This window comes from Cygnus olor, chromosome 2, assembly GCF_009769625.2.
Source record: "Cygnus olor isolate bCygOlo1 chromosome 2, bCygOlo1.pri.v2, whole genome shotgun sequence".
In the NCBI taxonomy this organism is placed as follows: Eukaryota; Metazoa; Chordata; class Aves; order Anseriformes; family Anatidae; genus Cygnus; species Cygnus olor.
The window spans coordinates 79,951,302-79,968,668 of record NC_049170.1 but is presented as its reverse complement, the minus strand read 5'-3'; the positions used below and the strand labels follow the sequence as shown (position 1 = coordinate 79,968,668).

Genomic DNA, 17,367 nt, shown 5'->3' with positions numbered 1-17,367 from the left:
CGCGAGGCCCCAGAGGCCTGTGCCGAGGACGGGGCTCTCAGGCATCAAAGTCAGGTGCATCCAGGCCTGGTTTTTGCTGAGGGCAACAGGGTCTCTTAGCAGGGACAGAACTTGTACACCAGCTGTACAAGAGTGCTATCTGAAAGTGTGGTTGCCAGGGATTTCTTTAATCTATGTGCTTTGTCTGAGTCTGGACTTGTTTTAGTATCTGTACCATGCCTTTGCTTCTGTGTGTGTGCTCTGGGGGTCCTGTAGGAAAGGGCAGTCATGGCATCATCACACCAGCTTTAGGGAGCAGGTAAATGTGTTTATTGCCAGCGTGGGGCAGGGACAGGGGCCAGCTGGATGGGTACTACAGGGTTGGGATGGAGGGGGACTCGATGGAGTGCTTTACACCAACAGTAAATCTGTGGTTAGTTGGGTGCATGGAAAGCTTACTGTCCTTAGTAGTGTCTCTTGATTTCCTGAGATGTAAGCGAGCCAGGACAAACTGTCACAATACAATTATCAGGAACTTTATTTTTGTCCTACCAACAAATCAGGAGGACACTCATTACTTGCTAAAGCAGACATGAGGGCATTAAGCCATGCCTTTTTGTTGTGCAGTCTAGCCTAGACAAAAGTGCTATGCGTGTTTTCCCAGTCATTTTACCAAGGCTCTGAGATAATGCTGTCTCCTCTGGAAAGAATAATAATAAATAGTTTTATTGTTGATGGGCACCTTCTCCGTCTCTTCAGCTAAATCTGACTTCAGACACAGTAGTAGTGTTGGTGATTTTTTTTTTTAAGTTTTCTCCTATCAGTTATTTGGATCCAGAGCTTTGGTTCAGAGTACTACACAAGGAAATATGCACAGCAAATAGGGCCAAATAACCATGAAATCTTATCTTTTTATGCAGATTTTGTGGGTAAAGAAACTATGGGAATGAGCTGAGACCCTGTCACTTGGATAAAGCCAGGGACTCATAAATACTCTGGCCTTGACACTCTTTAGCCTTGGGCAAGTCATTCAGCTTTTTTGGCTCTGCTTCCTCTAAAGATGTAGTGTAGTAACACCTCAGTTACCTCACAGGCCTTTCTGTGAGCTCATTATTAGTGTCCATAAACTACCTTGCAGACGAAAAATGCCATTGACAGCATCTGAGGTTATGACACTGAACCAGCATCATTTCATGGCAATGCTTATCCACAGTTTATTGAAGCTCCAAGGGTGGAACCAGATGTTTCTTGCTGCTAGAGCACCTGCATTCTTCGTCTTCCTTTACTCTCACTCCAAAAGCAGCCTGATGCTTCCTGTAACATCTTCCTTAATTGCAAGCAAGGGCTTGAAACTCACCTATGATCAAAGGCTGCATTTTGACAATTCAAGTGCAATTAAATGTGAGTATCAAGTAGGGTGCTGCAGTTTAATATTAATTCTGTGCTCAAGTGTGGGCATAAAACCAGAGCCACAGCACCTTGATCTTGCAGATCAAGTAGTTAGATGTCTGAATGTGTCCGCTTGCAGACGTAGAAGATTGTGCTCAAGCTGCTGGATGCTGGGACCAAGCCCAGCTGACACTGAATAGCCAACCACTCCTATAGAGAGTTTTTTTTGATTGGACACAAACCTCTTAGCTTGTAAAAAGGGAGCCAGGGGCAAGAATTCAGCAAAAAAATGTCTTTACTTGTGTACCAGATATAAGGAAGCTAGAAAACCGCTGGCTTAAATGTGGTTTTGAACCAAGAATATTTGCATTATTCTTGTTATTTACACTTAAAGGCTTCTCTCAGAGCAAATAGCTGTGGGAGCATGGAAAAGCAAGAACACATTTGCCTTTGAAATCTGTGCTCTGGAGGACTGGAAATGCAAATGTTTAATCCACTCTTTAAAAAAAAAAAAGTGGAGAAACTCCATTTAAAAAAAAAAAAAGAAGTGGAGAAACTCCATTTAAGTGACATACCCAGTGGGATCCAGACAGGATGAATACCAGAAACCTCTTCAAATGTTTGTTAAGGTGGAAGTGAAAAGCAGGCATTCCTTAGTTTCCCCAACTCCAGGAAAAAAAAAAAAAAGTCATTCTAAGCTTCTCTAATTCTTCTTTAAAGGATATTGAGGGATCTTTACCATGCTCAACTACAAAAGAGCAACAGCTGTATTGATGAAAATTCCAAGAATCCAAGTTCAGTATTTCTATGGATTTTATATAGGATGTGCTTGGACATGAGAGCAGCAGATAAGGTTCCCTCAAGAAACACATGGTCTGCTCCATGGCTATCCACTATTGTTCCTCCTTGTCTTCCATCAGAAAATAATAATTTGTATTTCTCTCTTGTAAAAATAATGAAAATCTTTCATCTCTTGCTGCCATCTCTTTTCCTGCTGGATCGATGAGTGTTATGGACACAACTGATGTATTGTCTGATGCTAAAACTCAATAACAAGCTCAAATTAGATTTAAGGAAATGAGTCAATAAGCAGAACAGGAAGGAAATAGGCCAATTTAAACCTAGAAAACCACATACCACAGTGTAGTGCAGGAGTTTAATACTTTTCTTTTTACTGCAAAACTGGGGACATGAACTTTCAGGTGCAATGTCTGTGAGAGGCAGCATTCCTACTCCATCTCAAGTCAAAGCATACTACAGAAAAATCAAACTGGGATGAGGTGATTGCTTTTGATGAGGTAAAGATCAGAGAAGGTGGACGAAGGGAAAATTAAATCGGGACTGAGACGTTCAGAGACTGAAATGCCAGCACCGCACAGAGACCACCCCGCTGGAGGAACACGGGAAAGGTGGAATGGGTTTAGTCCTGCACTGGGAGTTTGCATCTGAAGTACCAAAAAAAGAGAACAGTGTGTCCTGGAAGGTTTTAAATACAAATTCCTGCTCAGCCCGTTGCCCAAGTGGTGAGGCATGGCCTGTAAATATCAAAACGTCATTTGTCTGAAAGGGCTGGCTGAAGTGCTATCGCCCGAGCACTGTGAGCAATGTGTTTGTCAACATTATTGCAGGGGAAAAGCAAGCCAAACTAACAACAACTGCCAAAAAGTAGAGTAAAAAAGGCATACTTTCCCTTGTGTCAAAGGCTGACTCAATGCAAGAGTCTGTCAGCATGTGAAGGGAAATGTGGCCAAAGAATCCCCCTGAACCTGCCTTCATTTCCTGCTCTTAGTGCTTTATTGTATTTCTACGTAGCCAAACATAGGGGGCTGTGATAAGAATAGATCCATTCTTTCATGGAGCATGGCGTAAGTTGGAGCTGGTAGGAAAACCTATTAATTTTGATTTGGGGCACAGAGGACATTTCTTCTTCTTCTGGTCTCAGAAGCAGCCATGGGAGCTGGGGGAAGCCTTGCTGCGCTTTCACACCTCAGTGGTACCATCCGCTCAGGGGGCGAAGAAAGCCTAGAAGCTAATAAACAAATTTCTGAGTGTGCCAGGAAGTGGCTTTTATTGTCTCTGGTTTGCATACTGCAAAACCGGGGCACAATTTTGACCGTTTGCTAGTGTTTGACACCTGTGTGAAAGGCCCGAGTTTCAGGCATGCTGCCGGAGCTCAGGAGGAACCAAGGGCAACTGCTCGTTCTCATACCTTTGAATAGCAAGTCACTCCTTAGCTAAATTTGCTGGCATGCAACTGCTGGTGAAAGTCAGCACTGAAGTTGACAGCAGAGTTTTGAATCTGTCTTCTCAGCAATAGGTAATACCTCTCATTAGGCAGGGTAAAACCACAATGATAATTACTACACTAGGAATAAATCAGTGACGTGCAAACTGGCACATTTTTTGGCAAGCACAATTGCCCATTAAATTTGTATCATTTTTCTTTTTCTGCCCAGTCTGCCCACTTAACAGTGCTCCTCTTTCCCTGAGAAACTGATCCTTAATTTTGAGAGTCATTTACAGTAGTAGCAAATGACACAAAATAGCATTATGGGCAGAGATGTCTCAAAGGGCCATTTTCATCCCCTGGTCTATGAACAGGAGGCCTGGTTGCTCAGGTTGGTGTTCTGTCTCATGATGTCTCCTGGTGGGGATGAAGCAGCGTTTCCTTGATCAGTGATCGTGTTGCAATTCGGAGCCACAAAAACCTAGGGCCAGATGTGTCCCAGGTATAAACGAGGAGCTGGAGCCATGGTTACTGAAAGGAGCTGGAAGTATGGAATTTCACCTGATGTCTCTGGTAACCTTTTGGAGACAGTGGCCCAAGTTCAGGCACCCAAACAGCTATGTACATATTGCATAAACGTGTATAGCACTCTCTAAATTTTGGACAGCTGCAATACAGTGTGTGCTGCTGCTGTAGCTTTGACAGCGTTAGCACGATGAAATTACTAATTGCGCTTGAAGTGCTGGAAATAATACAGCCATATGTGTAACTGCTGTGTGTACTTCATAAACGAGATAGTGTCACCATAAACTGTGAAAATAATGCAGCTGTATAAAATTATAGTGACGAATATGCATTGGCCTGCAGTTCTACTAGAGCAAGCCAGTGCTGGTACTAAAGTGTTCTCTCAAAACTCCAGGCATTTAAACGTGCTTTATAGGAGGCAATTGCTTAATGTGCCCTTTGTTTATGTGCAGAATACAAGGCTGGTATTTCCTCCTCTCAGTGCTTGTAGATGTTCTTGGATTTTGGTGGAAATGGGAGCGTTAACTACTGACGTTTCTGTCACAGTGGTCATTCTCCAAGCGAGGTGACCTTGGCCTCCCTCAGCTGTGGAGAAAATCACCCACACGCCTGGGGATGTGGAGGATCCTAAGGGGAGGGAAGGTGGGAAGAGGGGCAAAGCAGAGCAGTGGGGAGGACGTCTCTGCTGTGTTTCTCCCCTCTTCTACCTAAGAAAGCTCTCAGTTTAGTAGGTCGTCACCACCACAGCACATCTGCATGCAACTCCTCGGGGACTCTGGGCAAAGGACAAGCCAGAACAACCAAAAGAAGACTTGAGCCACTAAGAGTTGACAGCAGAAAGACAAGGGGCAGGCTTACAGTCAAAAGGCACCCAAATAAGGAGACAAAGGACTGACTCACAGAGGTGGGACAGGATGGGGAGACAAAGACCGTGATTGCTATCACCTGCTGAAGGCAGCTATCAGCTCCTGAAGACGCATCCCAGGCTATCAGATGGGCACCCCGAGGGGAGGGGCTTTGAAAAAGGTGAGCGAGTGTCTTTTGTCCTCCTTGTGACCACAGGGAAACCTGGTAGACTGCTGAGACATTCACACCTTGGTTACCTGGGGAAGACAGTGGTGATACAAGCAGATGAAATCAAAGGTGTTTTAGAATAAAATCCTCTGCAGTTGCTACAGCATTGCAACATTAAAGGTAAAGGTTTAGAAGGAATTAAATCTCTCGCCAGTCTGACTTGGCTGCTGGACGTTTCCTGAAAGAGGCACGTTCGGGATAAGAGTAGTTAAGCCATCTGCAGATAAGCAGAGATTCCTACACTTCCACATCCCAAGCAATCAGCGTGTGGGTGTGGGTGCATCACTCGGGAGTGACTGTCACTGTTTATCCACCTTGATAAGCATGCAGAAACCTCTGGGGTTAAACAGCAGGCAAGGCTCTTATCTCCAGGGCCATAAACTGAGATTCTCCTTTCGATATGACTTAAAAAAAAAAAAAAAAAAAAAAAAAAAGGCAGACTCCAAAACCCCACCCTAAATACCCCAGAAGGGGGCTTATCAATCAGTGTGCAAGAACCCTGTAGAAAATACCAGAGTGTGCATGGAGAGCTGGATGTGGTAGTACAGTTCTCTTACCTAACAGGCTATAAGTGGCTGAATGAGATGAGACATGCATTACGTGCACTCAGCAGATAAAGACTGTGCCTCTTGGATAGCCAGAATAACCCCACTCTTTAAATACTGTTTTTTTACTCTCATCTTTCATGCTGTGGCAACACCACTGTGGCATCCCCTATGCCTTAAAATGTAGTGCCAACAAGAACCAACCCGCTGGTGAGGCTGCGATGGCACTTCAGCTGCAGACATGACTACACAGCATCAGCTCCAGAGAGAGAGGTTTGTCATACTGCCATCAGCACTTTCTTGTTATATGGGATGTCTGGACAGGTAGGAGAAATATTAGGCTCTGGCAAGCAGCAACTTGCAACTGCAGCTGTTTTCACAGCTCGAAAATAATCCAATGTGAGGCAAAGATTGGCTACCCTGAGAGCAGCAGGAGCAAGGAACCAGAGGCGAGCTCTTTCCTCACCTCAGATTTACAGTTTGGTCCTCCTCGTTCATCTGAGCGTTTCCCCCCAGCTGCCTGGCAGCCTCCTGGAGTCACTGTCACATGTCAGAGAAGTCTTCCTCATAAAATAAGAGGCAGAGCAAGCCAACTAGGGCTAGATCTGGCTGGAGCAGGGTGCTGTATTTATAACACAACAAGGATGTAGAAGCTGGTTACAAGAGTTCAGGCCAAGCAATATCCTTCATGGCAGCAGGGAAGGAATTACAGGGCATGAGCTGAAAAGAGGGGGGGAAAAAAAAAAAAAGAACACAAAACCATTCATAGGACTGAGAATGATGCTGCTTGATCTGACTTTGATAAAGCCAAAGTTAAACAAATCAAAACTACCTAGGGCAATGAATCTCGCATGGGGAGCAGCACAGTTTGCTTAATACAGCTGCAATGGGTAGGAAAAGTGAAATCCCAAGCAGGGGAAGGTTTCACTGGAGTTGGTCTGTCTCCCATGATTATGTTTGGCCATGTGCTTAAAGCATGCTGATGAGTTCAGAGCTTGCTGACCAACGGATATTTTCACTTGTGCTATAGTCTAACACAGAGCAGAAAATCTGTCTCTTGTCACTAGGAAGAACACAAAAATCAGTGTCAAAACACATGAAGAGAAAGCAAAACTCTTGCAACTTTAAGATGCAGTTGAGCTCAGACACACGCTTTGGAAAGCTCTGTCTATAAATGTTTTCTTCATGTTCATTTGCCACATTTGTGTTGTTGTTGTTGTTGTTTTTAGGCACCTGTGTCATGTAATTGAAAAGGGCCAGAGCCTGCAGCTTTCAGCCAACTCATAGTCCGGAGCCCTTCAGCAATGAATTTCTGAGCATGTGTTGACTACTATAGCAGTAACTTACTCAGTAATAGCCTTATTCCCTATAAGCTTTGGGCAGATGTGACCTAAGCGTGGACATATGTTGCTGTCACTTCTCCCATAGAGGATCTGTCACTATGAGGATCTCTGCCTCCTTAGCTGGGTTCCTGAAGTGCCTGGGGAAGAACTTCCCGAAACGGGTAGTGGCGCCTCTGTAGTTTAAGCATAAGCCAAGGGTTTGGAGTCAAAGGCTTCTCTTTGTTAAAATCCAGGAAAATGATGAAAGGAAACATTTGCTTGGAAGAGAATGAAATAAAAGGGCTTGGAGGTCTTCAAAGTGGATTGTGGAGAAATGTTGGGCCAGTTTTAAAACAAATCTGAAAGAGAGACAGAGAAATGAGTAGAAAATTAAGCAATGGAGGAGAAAACATGCAAATAAGGTGCAAGTAGCAGTGTAGGGCTTAAAGGGAGAGAGACGGAGAGAACAACCTGTGAAGAAAAACTGAAAGTGGACAAGGTGATACAGAATATGGGGAGAATACATGAAGACACTGCAGGAAAGAGAGAATAAGAGGATGGGGGGTGCTGCTTTTCAAAGGAAAAAAAAAAAGAGGAGAGAAACAAGAAAAAGGAAACATAAGAAGTGGTGAAAGCCACAGACGGAGGCTAGTGGAAAAACTGAATGTTTGGAAGGGAATTCAAGTGTTAGAGAGAGAGCATGAAGAAAGCCATGTAATATTAAGACTAGCAAAATGTTTCTTATTTATTCATGTTACTCCTGGATTATTTTTCCCTGGCAGCTGCTGTGGGTCCAATTGCCATGCCCTCCCCTCCCTCGGTGGAGCGCAGCCAAGCACTTCTCTTTGAGGATGATGAATGGGCAAAGCATTCTTGAGCACTTTGGCTTTACACAAGGCTCTCCAAAGCCCCCCTCTGTCTTGGGCAGCTTCCCCACAGCCTCCCTGGTGGAAACTTGGCAGCTCTGTTACAACCCACATGTAGGCTCCCAACCTGCAAGATGGTCCATTACTAATGCTGAAATACATGTGTCGGGATAAAATATCTGAGAATCGGGCTAACCTTCCTTGAAAAGGAGATGTCATCTGTTCCCTTTTCTGCATCCTTCCTTGTCGCTGGTGTGCAGGGTGTGTGCATGCTCCTCACAGACGTTTAGCAACTTATTGATGGGGTGGTCCAAATCCTGTTGCAGTCGATGGAAATTCTTCTGCTAGTTTTAATGGCCTTAAAATGCTCGCCCCTGTGAGGCTCATACCCAGCTGTACCCTTTGGACTTGTCAGAGAACTTGATTTGCTGAGCAATTTAATCAGTGGGAAAGTTGGGAAGTTTAGAAAGGCGAGATAAGGCCTTTTAACCTTTTCTTTCCTCCCCTGAGCATGGGGAAGACTTTTCCAAGCCTAGACAGATATTTAAAAGAAAAGCTCTTCTCAGAGGTAATTTTTATCAGTCCAGACAGTGACACAATAATTTTTTTCAAAAGCTTCCTTGTGATTTCAGGGTGTAAGTCCCATCTGACTTCAGAAATGACGCTTGGGCTCTTTTCTTGCCCTTCAGCCATGTCTTCCTGCTCTTCAGCCAGATCTCTAAGGAGAAAGAAGCAAAGAAGGGGTTTTAAACAACTCTCTTTAAATCAGAGGCATGTTTAAGAGCTGATATCTCACAGGATTGACATTAGACACATGGATCGGACAAGTCTCACAGCCCAGAGGTCTGAACTAGGAACCTCTGTACATATTTTCCGGCAGCAAACTTAAATGTGATATAAGCGGCACTGTGCTAGAAAGCATGTGCAAACTTGACAGGAGTATAGGAGCCCTAGGAAAGCAACTATTAATGAGATGGATCTATCAGCTTAGTAAGAAGCTTATTCCCTCTTGGACCATACACAGGTTGTTTGGGAAAACACACGTTAACTAAGTGAGTCGAGGAAAAGGCAGTAACTTAGAGAGCACTTGCACCACCACTGCTGTAGATCACATATAGGCTCTGCCCTGACTGTGGGTGCCCCAGAGGCAGGGCCCCTACCAGCAAGGGTGCCTGCACTGCTACAGCCGCAAAGGCTTTCTAGATGCATTTCCAAAACGTTCTCAGCATTGAGTCTTCAGCAGGTCAGGAGGTGGAAAGTCCGTGAGGATCTGCAGCAGCAACTGTGGGCACCCAGGCTCTGTACACGCTGACACAGGGCTGAATAGCCATGCCTTGGCAGGTCTGGTCCTGAAGACATTTTTTGCATAAATAGCCCTGTTATCTGCAAATTAGACAACGTTGAAATCCCCCGAGCTTCTTTCAGGGGTGCGGGGACTGCAGGGTGAGGCCCTCAATGAGAGACTGCTGTGCAAGGATTGCCTGGGCCAGGAAAGTCTGATGAGAAAGCTCTCAGGGGGACAGAAAGGTTTTTAATGTGCTTCCTGCTACAAGCAGTGCCATCCCCTCTGCTGACGAGTATATGGGGTTCTCTACAGTAGCCTTGATTTAAAAAACAAAAACCAAATAAATATTTATATACATTTACTTCATATTCACATACTTAACTAGCCACTGTCTATCTCAGGAAATCCGTGGGATTTCCTAAGGAGCTTTGTTATCTAATTCATTTTAAATGGCGGTGAATCCACAGCTGCTGTGTTAATTATAAATGATGTCATCTTCAGGAAGTGTCAGGATGAAGTGCCTTCGCTGCTGCCATGATAGTGCTGTGCACATAAACACCCCAGCGTGCTTGTTTTCCCATTAATGCTTCAGCTTCAGCGCTGACATTCCAGCCCTTGGTCCTAATCCTGTTAACTCTTAACCTCGTGAGCAATGCTACTCAGCTGAGTGTGCTTCCAGATAGCTCCTCCTGCACGTGAGAGGTGGCACAATCAGGCAAAGGTGTAGTTAAAACAAGTCTGCATAAACACACAGACTTCCACATCTCGCTTGAATTTCTCTTCTAAACAAGATGGCAGGGCCGTTCTCACTCCCTTGATGGTTGCTGGACTTTCGTTGTGGGACATGAGCCTGGTGTTCAGCCTGTAGCAACCATGACTTAATAACACCGATCACGAGGCATAAAACACCCTAAATTGGCTGGGTGGTTTGGTGATAATGAACTGGTATATTTACACAGCGCAATTTCATCTTCTCAAGGCCTGTGATGTGAACTGTGGACTCATACTACCCTAGGGGTAATATATATGGGACTTGCGTTAGGTTAGAGAAAAAATAACCTTTCTCCTACTCGGTTTGCTTTAATTATAGTCTGAGTTGAGTTGCACCATTTTTTTTTCCCCCATATTCTTCAACTTGATTAAACTGTAACCTTTTAGGCTAACATTTTCCGTGCCACATGACTCCCTCCGTCTGACTCTGGAGGGATGTTTCTAGCTGTTTCTTCTAGGAATGTTTTTCCCAGAACAGTTTCTCATGGAAGATGTAGTGAACTTTGGAAAGCCAGATGTAAGATGTGTGTAAAATCTAGTTTCAAGCATGTGTCTTTTGTACCTCCTGTGAAAAATATCCAGATTCAGCCAAGTTATAAGCCCTTGGAAAATTGCAGTTTGCACACACCTGGTAGAGGCTTGCAAGTTTGGCAGCCGCTTGATGTTTCTTCTGCGCAGAGAGTGCTCTGGTCTGTGGCTGCAGGGTCTCAGCAGGTTTCTGCCAATGCTCTTCTTCATGCCTGCTGGCACAGGTACAGAGACACGAGCTCTGCCACATTTATCTCCTTGACCCGAAACCGTGAGGAGGAAGCGTCCTGGCCGTGATGTCTGCAGGTGGCATAAACAGGTGGACTAAAACAGCATAGAGAGAAAGATCAGGGCTGGGGACTTGGGGTGGAGAAGAAAGTAAGAAACCATTGTAAGAAACCTGGTCTGGGAGCTGGGGTGGGAAACTGGTGCTGGAAACAGATGAGGTGAAGTATGCCAAGGAAAGCACAAAGTGAGCTTGCCAAGGAAAACTGGGGAGATTGTGCCAAGGAGAGGAAAGAGGCCTACCGGGGGTGAGGGCACAAGGAGAGCTGGCATGGTGGCATATGGGCAGGTCAGCAATGGGGAGCGTGGTGGCAGGGTTGTGCTACCGAGGTCCCGCAGAGCAGAAGGGGAGCTCAGCATCATGTGAAGAGCAACATGCATTCATGTGGTTGAAGAGTATGATTATGTCAAGGGGGATCAGGCTTACTTTGGGCATTTCCAAATTTTGAATGCTTGTGTTTGCTACCTTAACATTCCTTTTAAAGGAGCTTTTAGTCAGCAATAGGACGAACTAAAGCAATTCTCTTGCGAGCTGGTGCCAAAGGACTGTCACAATGCTCCGGTATGGAAGTCACAAACAGTGAATGAAATAGTTTTTGCACTTAGTAAATTACGATGAAATATCTCCATGTCATTTATTTGTGTTGCAACCATATATGTATAGCTATTAAACTTACTCAGCTACCTCAGAGAAGGACAGTGAATTAACACGGATGAATGAGGGGCTGTCTGACTAATGGGCTTTCAGTATAGATAATGCCCAGCAACAAATTCAACACTGCTTTGGATAACAGAAGAGGCTTTTTTAAAAAACCATCAAGTTTTGGTAATTGGAATTCACTGATGTGAGAATATTTTTCACACAGCTGTTTGCTCTTTTTTTTTTTTTTTTAATATACAGTGCACTATTAATTATCGAGAGGATACAGTCATGATTCTGTATTGATTTATGGTAAGAAACGAAGGATCAAGATTTGATTCATATCAGTGTATTTGTCTAAACATCGCCTAGTGATGGGGCAAGGAGAGATAAAAGCGCAGCTCAGCAGATAATTGCCAGAGCTCCTAAACTGTTTTTTTCTCTTTCATTTCTTGACAGCTGCCGCAGCAAAGACAATATCCAGGACTGTAGAGAGTAACCGCTGTGGTAGCACCACTGGTGTGCTTATCCAGCACTGTGCTCTGGCAGTAAATATTCAAAATCCAGCAGGAGACATCCCTGAGCACCCTGCTGTAGCTGACCCTGCTTTGAGCAGGAGGTTGGACAGGAGGATTTCCAGAGGTCCCTTCTGACCTCAGCCAAGCTCTGCCAACATGACCTGGTGGCTTCATTGCAGGCACATCCCTGCAGGCTGCCCAGAATCCTGCAGGGAGGCAGCGATGGTGGTGGGACCCAGCATTTGTGGCTCCTGCGAGATGGCTTAGGCAGGGCCATGTCTTTCAGGGAGACAAGGGATGTATCAGCACACCCAAGTGTTCTCATGGATTGGGAGCCTCAGGGGGCTATTTACACTGCCAATCTTTGGGCACTTCAATTCAGGAAGCTTTTTCCCCTATCTTGTTTTCGGAGGGAGATTAGTCCAGGCAGAAGGTGACTCAGAGAATCCAGGCTGGTCTCCTGCTCTGAATCACCTCCTGCGACATATCTCCTTTGATTATAAAGGCAGCTGATAGATACTGAAGGAGCAACTTCCCTAAGTTTTGTACCTAAAGATGTCGACGCACCTTCCTTTTTAAGGCTATAGATAATAGATAAGTGTTTTCAAACCAGCAGAGAAGTAGACTATTGGTCAAATTTCTGAACGTAAACCGAGGACAAAAACTGGACTGAATGGGATACATCATAAAATCCAAGTTATTTTATGATCCTGTGATACAGATGAATACAGAGTTTCTTTGTTTTGTTGCCCTTCTCTGATAAGCAGATTAACCATCTTCTCCAGCTGGAAGCCTTTAGTGTTAGCAGAGGGAAGACTCTACTCTTATCTGGAGAGAATGTATTTTTGAGGGGGTGGGGGAGCTCCAAGCAATTTCTTAAACTGTGTTACTGTGAATATGCAGCCTTTTTACATGCCCGTTTTCAGGTTAGCAGTCTGTAAAAATACTCGCTCTGCTGAATATTTTAAAGCATGCAATAAAACAATATTTTATGGAAGAGAACAAGGGAATGTGTACGAGCCTGTCAGACTTTGATGAGTCAAAATATTCATCATGTTTTTATCACAGGGTATCAATGTGAGGAGTGATAATTACCTGTGACCAGTTGGGCCAGAACTGTTTTTACTGATAGATGCATTTTCTTGGTCTTCGTGGGCTGTACTTTTGCCTTGCAGTTTTAAGCAATGACCTTTAGTGAATCTTTCATGCAAGGTGTGAGGTTTAACAGACCCTGATTCAGCAGTGATTTTATGGCAAGTGCGATTTTTTTTTTCCCCATTGGCCCCAGAGGTCTGAGACCATAGAAGTCTGACAAAATTAGCTGAGCAGTGAATGCTATGAAGGTTGGTTACATACTGCTATTCATGCACGTGTGCTTGCTGGCTGCCAGACAGACCGGAGAGCAGCCAAATTCTCTCTGCCTCTTGCTCAGGGGGTGTTCAAAGATGTTTCTTTCCTATGTCCTGTTGGTGATTAAAAAAAGAAAAAGAAAAAAAAGGATGAGGCATTACTGTCCCTGGTTTCTCCTCCTCTGACAGTTTGGCCAATGGGTTCAAAAGCTGCTGAAGGAAAACAGGAAGACAGGACGATACACAGACTGTGATGATATAAAATCTGTTTCTCTAGGAAACCAGGCTTAAAAAAAAAGTTCCTAGGCCTCTAAGTAACAGAATAAACCTTGGGAACATGACTTAAGTCTGCGCTGTGGGCTCAGAAACTAAAAGGAATGAATCCCACATGTATTGATTATTTTTAAAATGCTTGCAAGCTCCGGTTCAGTTTTATGATTATTTGGTGACTTGCTCCTGCCTGGAGCTGAAAGTTTGACATTGAGCTCCTACAAATGTATGGCCTATTAGAGGTCCCTCTGGTGATCATAACATAGAAGCCAGGATTTAGCTGCCTCTGTTATGGGTTCCCAGCACTTCTAGGGATTTGTTCCTGTGAATAATATTTCCTCTGGACCCCACCTCACCAATCTGAGCTGCACTTGAGAGGACACATCTAGAGCAATTTGCCAGAATTGACGGTTCTACATAATCTGTTTATAAAAACTGATAGAAACATGTAGATGAAAAAAAAAAAAAAAGTCCCTCGGTGCCAAATGGGTAAGTGTACTAACTTGCAGCAGAAAACAGCACAGGACTGCTTCCAGTCCTCGTGTGCCCACAGCACTGGATGATCCCCTTTATGCAGTTTTTATGAGGTACATACTGAAAAGGGCAGTGCCAAGGAACTCGCTGCCTTTTACGAATCCGAGTCCTTGTGAACAGAGGTTTATAATAATAAACTGTGTGGAGCAATCTGAAGCTGTGCTATGGCTGAGAACTTTTCAAGATTTCTTCCCTAGAGATTTAAAGACTCTTATTCTCATAACAGGTGCAGCCTGGGGGATGACAGCAGCAACACGAGAATCCTCCTGGGAGTAATTATACTTCCTTTCTCCTTTTCTTTGTTGTATCTATTTGGCAGCACTTCTGCGAGGAGCTGTGTGCATACGTAAACTTTAATCACGTTCAGCAGAGGGAGTCAGATGATAAAATCTCAGCATGCACACCGGACCCTCCAGGACCAGGAGCACGTGTTTGCGTGCCGGTGCACAAATACTCAGTTCTCTGCTGTACATTCAACCTGGAGGGGGGTGTAGGGGGTGTCCCGCTCTCAGTGGGACTGCCTGAACTCTGCTGCAACAATAAAACCACCGTAGCCGCAGTGGTAATGTAATTAACAAAGTCACCGTGCTCTTCAGCACTGCCTCGTGGGTTCCGCCTGGGCTAGGGGGTTATCTTTCTCTACATCTGTACAGTCCCTGGCCTCTTTGGTGGACATCATTTGCAGCAGTGCTGGCCGGTGATTAGTCAGATGTTTGTTTTCATTTTGTGATGAATTTTCCTTTCCTGTGACCATGGAGATCTGGTGCCATGCTACTGCTTTAGAGGCATTAGCTGCCACTTGCTTTCTAAGGAGGAAAGGGGGAACTGGCCTGGGCAAGGGCAGGGACTTGGCACACCGAAGCACGCATGGAGCTGCACCTCCAAAACGTGAGGTGTCTGTTCAAAAACCATGATGTTATACAAATACGTGATGCAAATTTACCCTAAGGATCTCCTTATCTGTGAAAACAACCCCCTCAGCAGTCCCCCGAGTTGGAAACACATCTGCAGCCAAGCGCCCAGGCCCAAAGTGAAGCCTGTGCCCCCATGGCCGCCATTTCGCAGGGTGCATCCTGAGCAGCTGGGCGCAGAGGGGGAACAGCAGTGAAATTTGTGCAGTCCTCCCAGCCTCCTGTGGAGAAATGAAAGCCAGCTGCACGTGCTGAAATGTTTGTGGTGTGAATACGTCGTGAGAAGTCAGAGATGCTAATGACTGATACTTTGGGGGCAGACGTGATTGGGGGGAATTTGGCCTCCTTGACTTCCCCAGCCTTCTCTCAATTATTTGATGAGAAAGCTTTGATCCAAGAAACACAGTGGGATCTGCAAATCTGCTTTGAATGTTCACTCTGAGAGTGGTAATTGAGTTTTCAATATTTATGGCAGGACCTGGAGCTGTACTAGTGAGTGCACTATCATCTCTCCCCTGTGGTAGCCTGGCTTAAGACCCAGCTCAGCAATTAGACCCTTGCAGAGGAGAGCAGGGAGAAGGGGAGGAAACCTCACAGACTTTGGTGAAAATTGTTTATTTTGCTGATTATGGAGGTTTCTGTCCTTCACAACAAACATATTCAGTGCAGAACTGTGGCACCACGCTGACCTGCAGCTCTGCTCTCACACAATGGGCAGCTGCTTGTCCAGAACAAGGCTGGCTTTTGCAGGAGCTGGTGGTCTGCCCTCAATGTTTGTAGCTCTTTCCATCTGCCAAAGCTGGCCTAGTGGGATGCTAGGAGGTACATGCATGCTTTTTTTTTTTTTTTTTTTCCTACTGCTGTTGGAAATAAGTTTGCTTTGTCCACAGGCAGCAGAGGAGTGAGTCCACGGTCCTGTGCTTTGTGCTCACAGGCCTTGATGCCCAGCACAAAATGGAAGCCCGGTTCCCTGCGGTGAGGCAGCTTGCTGGATGCACCTATGGCCTCAGGGCAGACCTTATTGCTCTCTGCAACTACCTGAAAGGAAAGTGTGGGGAGCTGGGGGGTCGGCCTCTTCTCACAGGTAACTAGTGATAGGACTAGCGGGAATGGCCTCAAGTTGTGCCAGGGGAGGTTCAGGTTGGAAATGAGGAGACATTTCTTCTCAGAAAGAGCAGTCAGGCATTGGGACGGGTTGCCCAGAGAGGTGGTGGAGTCACCGTCCCTGGGGGTGTTCAAGGAAAGGTTGGACGTGGTGCTTAGGGACATGGGTTAGTGGGTGACACTGCTGGCAGGGAGATGGTTGGACCAGATGATCCTGGAGGTCTTTCCCAACCCTACTGATTCTGTGATTCCACGCGTCCCATCCCCAAGCGCCTCAGGGGCCGTGTCGGGGGCGGCCCAGCCGCGGGGGGGCCCCGCCGCCAGCTCGGGAGCGGGGCCGGGGGGCGGCGCTGTCGGGGCCGGCCGCGGGCAAGGTCGGTGGGGTGGGAGCGAGCCGGGCGCGGCGGGAGCCGGCGGCGGCCGGGGCTGGGCCGGGCCGGGCCGGGCTGGGCGGGGTGGGCGCGTCGCCCCCGCCGCTCCTCCCGCTGCCGCCGCTCCGCGGGGCCGGCCGGGGCGTTTCGTAACCGGCCCCGCCGCCGGCAGGACGGGGCTGGCGGCCGCCTGCCGCCGGAGACACCCGCAGCGGCTCGGCGGCAGGTAAAATGCACCGCGGTGGGGCTGAGGTACGGGGTGGGCTCAGCCTTGCGCCTCGCCCGCGGGTGGCTTGCGGGCTGTTCCGGGATTTTATCGCTTTTTTTTTTTTTTTTTTTTCTCCGTTTTCCTCACGCCGGAGAATACCGGGGCTGAGCCGCCTTGCCGGGTTTTTAGGGGAGAAAAAAAAAAAAAAAAAAAAAAAAAAAAAAAAAAACGAAAATCACGCTTGAATGTTTCGGTAGGGGCGAGGCGCGGAGCCCGGTCGGCGGCAGCCCGGCACGGCGGCGGGGCTGGGAGTTTGTAGCAGCCGGGAGGGAGATGCCGCTGCCGCTGCCTCCTGGCTGGGGTCGAGCCGAGGAGATCTGCGGCTCGCGAGGGCTGCCGGCATCCCTCAGCCCGGCGCTTTGTTCCGACATGCCGGCTGCGGGGGAGACGGCTCTCCCGAGGTGCGGGGCCGTGCGCCCGCGATGTGCCTGGTCGGCCGGGGAGGCGGCGAGGGCGGGTGTTTGTAGTAGGGGTGTTAGAAAAGCCAACAGAGAGAACAAAGCACGCGGGCTTGCGATAAGGTCCCGCTGGTTCGGCTAGAAACACTGCAGTTCCCCTGTTCGTGTTTCCTCGCTGCAACTCCTTTCCTCCTTCTCGCAGGTTTGG

The 17,367-nt window shown here is 46.6% G+C and overlaps 1 protein-coding gene across 11 annotated transcripts in view; it reads left to right on the top strand.

The window, feature by feature from the left end:
* Nucleotides 1-17,367, top strand: part of RNF152 (ring finger protein 152) — a 79,689-nt gene that overhangs the window by 20,987 nt on the left and 41,335 nt on the right. For 2 of the 11 annotated variants that reach the window (XM_040547946.1, XM_040547945.1), the window contains exon 1: nucleotides 16,585-16,719. The exons of 1 other annotated variant lie outside the window; for it this stretch is intronic. The gene's annotated coding sequence lies outside the window, so the exon portion shown is untranslated. 8 more of the 11 variants (XR_005816958.1, XR_005816957.1, XR_005816956.1 and 5 more) reach the window with 8 other exon arrangements.